General features: G+C 47.0%; 1 long non-coding RNA gene across 1 annotated transcript; it reads left to right on the top strand.

Annotated features, from left to right (window-relative positions):
* The first annotated feature begins 702 nt into the window (after positions 1-702).
* On the top strand, positions 703-5843 carry LOC146402665 (uncharacterized). The gene is made up of 4 exons (XR_014805133.1): positions 703-875; positions 1259-1383; positions 2136-2354; positions 4275-5843. It is a non-coding gene; the product is annotated as an uncharacterized LOC146402665 (long non-coding RNA).
* Positions 5844-6241: the final 398 nt, after the last annotated feature.

Genomic DNA, 6241 nt, shown 5'->3' with positions numbered 1-6241 from the left:
CACATACATTTTCCTTTGAATAGCTTTGTGGAGGTAGAATTACAGCATCAAAGAAAAGGCATATTTTTAAGACTTTTGATCCAGACTGACAAAAATCACTGGAGGAGTAGGTTTGAAAGGAATGGGAGTCCCTCCCATGGTGTATTCCTGGAAACCGTATCATAGAGCAGATGGCAACAGAGAAGACTGTCTTCCTACCCTGGAGTCCTGTGTTACCTAGGGGTGGCTTTCTGTCTAAGGAGCGAATGGCAGGAGGTTGTAGTCCTAACTACCCTATGTCACTAAAAGAGAACTATGGCTTTAACCTTCTGTATCATTTATACTAGTTATGTTGGCCTCCAAGTTCTATAAAAGAGATATAAATATCCATTATCCACAGAAAAGCCACAGTGAATGATAAGTTGTACCTACACAATCAGAGCACACCAAAATAGAATTCCCTAGTATCGTTCATGCGATTTGCTTCCAAATGATATATACCCACACTAAACGCTCAGTCTTTAATTGACTGTGGATTTGCTGACTTAATTGGGCTTACAGAGGCCAGGAGTGTGTCGGGGGAGTCTGGGAGGTTGGAAGGCAGGAACTAGAGGAGGTGCAGAGAGGGAGAGCGTCTGAGTGTTAGGAGGGTGGAGAATGCGGACCAGCTAGCACAGTGGGAATTCTGGAGATGTTCAAGCAACAGGACATACAGTGGAAGGAGGGCAGTGTGGGGGTGAAGGTGGACAGTTGGGAAACAACCTCACCAGCACCACTGTCTACCTAAGACCAGACTCTACCCGGTCCAGGTTCTATGGCCCGTATCTCTGCTCAGTTCTGTTGAGAGCAGGGCTCCCTACTCAGATGATTGCAATCATGAGACTCCCCGCCAGCAGGTAATCAAGAGGCCGGAGCCCCTGTTCTTGGGGCAGGTATCCATCTCCAAGGGAGACGCCTCTGCCACGATAACCCTGGATCAGGGCCCTACCGAGGGAACCTAGATCCTGCAGTGGCTCTGACGGGGTATCGTGAGAAATGCAGCGCTGACGTCTGGGTCTTGGGAAAGCTAGCTCCGAATGATTTCTCCAGCTCGGGATGCTTTCTGATATTGTTCATTTAAGGAAGTTGGGAAAAAGACTCGAAAACTCTTCTCTCAGTTGTTCCTGGTGGGGAGTGGGAGTGGGGGTGGGGTTGGTGTGGATTTTGAGCCTGTGTGTTGCCAGAGGGCCAGGGAGAGGTTTCTGGGTGGTTATTATTATTATTTTTTTTTCCTTTTTAGGGCTGCAACTGGTGCAAAATTGGAACTGTGTCTGTGACCTCCACCACAGCTCACGGCAACGCCTGATCCTTAACCCACTGAACGAATCCAGGGATCAAACCTGCATCCTCATGGATACTAGTCAGGTTATTATTTCCTTTTTTTTTTTTTGTCTTTTTAGGGCCACGCCCACGGCACATCGATGTTCTAGGCTAGGGGTCGAATTGGAGCTACAGCTGCCAGACTATGTATGCCACAGCCACATTAATGCAGGATCTGAGCTGGGTCTGTGACTTGCAACACAGCTCATGGCAACGCCAGATCCTTAACCCGCTGAGCGAAGCCAGGGATTGAACCTGAGTCCTCATGGATACTAGTCAGGTTCTTAACCCGCTGAGCCATGATGGAAACCCCTGGGTGATGATTTTTGAGGAAGTGTGAGTTTCCATTTGACGTCAGGGTTGCCCTTTGATGGGAGGAGGCAGCTTCTCTCCCTCTGAGATGAGGGTGAGGATGTGGGGGGTTGAGAGGAGGGAGGTCAGGCCCTCCTGCAGCACCTCTGTCTTTTCAGGAAGGGAGGCAGAGTCACACTGGGACCCCAGCAGCCGTGGGGCTCACAGGCGCTAGAACTGCAGTGGTTTGTCTTCCACCAGAGGTAGGGGAGTCGGCCTGTCTTAGACACGATTTTGAGGCCGCGGGGCCTTGGGATAGAATCCAATTCCAGGCTCTGATTGTGCTGAGCCAAGCAGAGCTGATTATTAAGTGTCCAAGGACACAGCTTCTGATAGAGATGTAGCCGAGCTGCCCCCACCTCCCATTCCCAGGACAGCCGGCTAACCAGGTCCTGTAGTGGCTGCAGCTGAATTTGCCATGATCCCCAACTCTTTGATTCAAGCAGCCATCCCTGGAGAGGAGCCCTGAGGGAGGGCATCTAGCCCATCCCAATTTTCTGCAGAAGAGAGCTGGCCAACCGCCACCTGGACCACCTTTCAAGTCTCCTCGAATCATGAAGTCAACTCCTGGATGCTCAGAATGTCTCAAGTTCAAAGACGAGCAGGCTGGAACCAGATGTCTGAGGGAACTTCAGACGTGTTAGCAGGAGGAATATTAAGACATGGTAGGCTGGGCTTATCTGGAGACTGGGTAGGGATCAGAAGGAATATGTTTTTATTCTCTGAGCTGTGGGGCACTGGCTTCTTCCTTCTGATGTCAGGGCCATCGGTGGGTCTAACTTTTATGCAAGTTTCTTGGCGTGGGGCTTGGACGGGAGGAAGTGACATGCAGAGGTTTGGGCCTCCAGGGGTCCTTGGGGCCCCAGGGGTCAGGGGGAAGTGGGTGGGTGGGAAGATGAGTAGGGGGCAAGGAGGAAAGTGAGGAAGGAGAAAAGTACTGCTCTCCAGCCCCGCGTCAACAGGAGAAGCTCTGGTTTTAATTGGTTTATAAATCAGGGTTTCCACCAATGTCATGTTTCATTTAAAAATGGCTTTTACAAAAGCAAAACAAAACAAAGCAAGGAGTTCCTGTCTTACCTCAGTGGTTGGCGAACCTGACTAGCATTCATGAGGATGTGGGTTCGATCTCTGGCCTCGCTCACTGGGTTAAGGATCTGGCATTGCCATGAGCTGTGGTGTAGGTCGCAGAGGGGGCTCAGATCCCACATTGCTGTGGCTCTGATGTCTGCCAGTGGCTACAGCTCCAGTTTGACCCCTAGCCTGGGAACTTCCATGTGCTGATGGTGCAGCCCTAAAAGACAAAAAAAAAAAAAAAAAAAAAAAAAAGTCTTTTATTGGCTTAAAAAAAATCTTGGAGTTCCTGTGGTGGCTTAGTGGTAATGAACCCAACTAGTAACCATGAGGATGTGGGTTCGATCCCTGGCCTCGCTCAGTGGGTTAAGGATCCTGCACTGCTGTGGCATAGGCCGGCAATTTGATCCCTAGCCTGGGGATTTTCATATGCTGCAGGGGCAGCCCTGAAAAGCAAAAAAAAAAAAAAAAAAAAAAAAAAAGAAAAAACAATCCCTTTAGGAGTTCCTATTGTGGTTCAGCAGGTTAAGAACCTGGCTGGTATCCGTGAGGATGTGGGTTCAATCCCTGATCTCATTCAGAGGGTTAAGTGGATAGGTCACAGATGTGGCCCAGATCTGGTGTTGCTGTGACTGTGGCTGTGGCAGTATCTGCAGCTCTGATTTGACTCCCAGCCTGGGAACTTTCATGTGCCTTGGGTGTGGCCATAAAAAGAAAAGAAAAAAAATCTGCAACATGGTGGGAAGCTTTTGGAGCGAGAAAAGTGGTTTGGGGCCTGGATCTGACTTTGACCCGCCGTGTGACTTAACACACGCTTGGCCCATCACATCATCTCTTTGAACTTGTTATCTGTAAAATCGGATAATAAAGTTCTTTAAAGGTGGGGTTCCAAAGACCAAATGAGATCATGTATGAGACGCTTCTAGAACAGGGTTTGGTACAAAGATGTTTGTGATGGAGCAGATCATTTGTTTTCAAAAGGGCTATGGTCAGAGGGTAACGGCAACCAAGAACCTGGAAGCCTAACGTGCCACGTTCTCGTGTGGCCCTCAGGGAAGCTCCCTGGGAGGGCATGCAGACTCTGCCCAGCCCCTTTCCAATTTCGGATGAAGAATTGAGGCCTGGAGAGGTTATGTGACTTGCGCAAGGCCTTGCAACTGGTTCATGCAGAATTGGAATTCCAGCAGAGAAAAAGCATTGTGGGCCAGGGCCACTAATGCATCTATTTGTTTTTTTCTACAAATATTTATCGAGCCCCTAGGTATGTGACAGGCACATCCTAGATGAGGGATTCTTGTCCCTGGAGGTGTGTGCCAGGAACCACTTAGCATGATGTTTCAGGTCTGTCCCAAGTCTGTGCCTTGTCTTCCCTTCTAGGTCTTCTGCCACTGCCCTTTCGTACACTCTGATCTGGAATCACTAAGCTTTTCTTTTCTTTTTTTGTCTTGAATTAAATTAAAATTAAATTAAATTAAAACATAGAATAATGCAATTAAATTTTCATTACCTTTCAGAGTGGCTGAGTTTTTCATGAACTTCCCTAAGTTCACCCGGCTAGGTATTGTCCGAGTCAGGACTTGAACCTGGCGTTTTCTGACACCAGAGCTCGTGAACACAACCGCCAGAACACACAGCCACTGAAGTGAGCCTCTCTGGGCTCCCAGAGCACCCCTGCTCTGTCATGGAACTCATCCCACTTAATTGTACCCACTTGTGGGAGTTCCCGTTGTGGCGCAGTGGTTAACAAATCCAACTAGGAACCATGAGGTTGCGGGTTCGATCCCTGGGCTTGCTCAGTGGGTTAAGGGTACTGCGTTGCCGTGAGCTGTGGTGTAGGTCTCAGACATGGCTCGGATCCCACGTTGCTGTGGCTGTGGCGTAGACTGGCAGCTACAGCTCTGATTTGACCCCTAGTCTGGGAACCTCCATATGCTGTGGGATCGGCCCTAGAAAAGTCAAAAAGTAAAATAAAAAAAAATAAACCCATGGGACCTCATCAAACTGAAAAGCTTTTGCACAGCAAAGGAAACCCAAAAGAAAACAAAAAGACAACTTACAGAATGGGAGAAAATAGTTTCAAATGATGCAACCGACAAGGGCTTAATCTCTAGAATATATAAACAACTTATACAACTCAACAGCAAAAAAACCAATCAATCAATGGAAAAATGGGCAAAAGACCTGAATAGACATTTCTCCAAGGAAGATATACAGATGGCCAACAAACACATGAAAAAATGCTCCACATCGCTGATTATAAGAGAAATGCAAATCAAAACTACCATGAGATACCACCTCACACCAGTCAGAATGGCTATCATTAATAAATCCACAAATAACAAGTGCTGGAGGGGCTGTGGAGAAAAGGGAACCCTCCTGCACTGTTGGTGGGAATGTAAACTGGTACAGCCACTATGGAGAACAGTTTGGAGATACCTTAGAAATCTATACATAGACCTTCCATATGACCCTGCAATCCCACTCCTGGGCATCTATCCGGACAAAGCTCTACTTAAAAGAGACACATGCACCCGCATGTTCATTGCAGCACTATTCACAATAGCCAGGACATGGAAACAATCCAAATGTCCATCGACAGAGGATTGGATTCGGAAGATGTGGTATATATACACGATGGAATACTACTCAGCCATAAAAAAGGATGACATCATGCCATTTGCAGCAACATGGATGGAACTAGAGAATCTCATACTGAGTGAAATGAGCCAGAAAGACAAAGACAAATACCATATGATATCACTTATAACTGGAATCTAATATCCAGCACAAATGAACATCTCCTCAGAAAAGAAAATCATGGACTTGGAGAAGAGACTTGTGGTTGCCTGATGGGAGGGGGAGGGAGTGGGAGGGATCGGGAGCTTGGGCTTATCAGTCACAACCTAGAATAGATTTACAAGGAGATCCCGCTGAATAGCATTGAGAACTATGTCTAGATACTCATGTTGCAACAGAAGAAATGGTGGGGGAAAAACTGTAATTGTAATGTATACATGTAAGGATAACCTGACCCCCTTGCTGTACAGTGGGAAAATAAAAAAATAAAATTAAAAAAAAAAAAATTGTAACCACTTGCTGTGAGATTTCTAGGCAGAAGGACTGTTTGGGAGTCGTTGTGACTTTTCAACAAAGAATGGACAGCGTAGACGCTTATGGGGTAATAACAAAGGTAATTAATGTATCTGGTTCTGGGCTGACCTCTCAATTTTTATTATATCACTTATTACTCTTGGCAATCTATGACATAGTGATTATTATTATTCTTTCCACTTCACATGAGGGCCAACCGAGGCTTAAAGAGTTGAAACAACTTCTCCAAGAGGCTGAGTTGGGATTCAAACTCAAGGCTGGTTCATTCCAGAGCCCACTCTCTTAACTTTTGTATTACATTGCATCTCCTGGACATGTCCCGGGATGGCGTTGGGGTACAGGGACAAGTGCCACTCAGCTCCTGCCCTCA

The sequence above is a fragment of the Sus scrofa genome, chromosome 6 (genome assembly GCF_054392235.1).
Source record: "Sus scrofa isolate SSC_HxYL_T2T_F1_AM1 chromosome 6, Sscrofa_HxYL_maternal_Yorkshire_Landrace_v2.0, whole genome shotgun sequence".
NCBI lineage: Eukaryota > Metazoa > Chordata > Mammalia > Artiodactyla > Suidae > Sus > Sus scrofa.
This window is presented reverse-complemented; position numbering and strand designations above follow the sequence as displayed.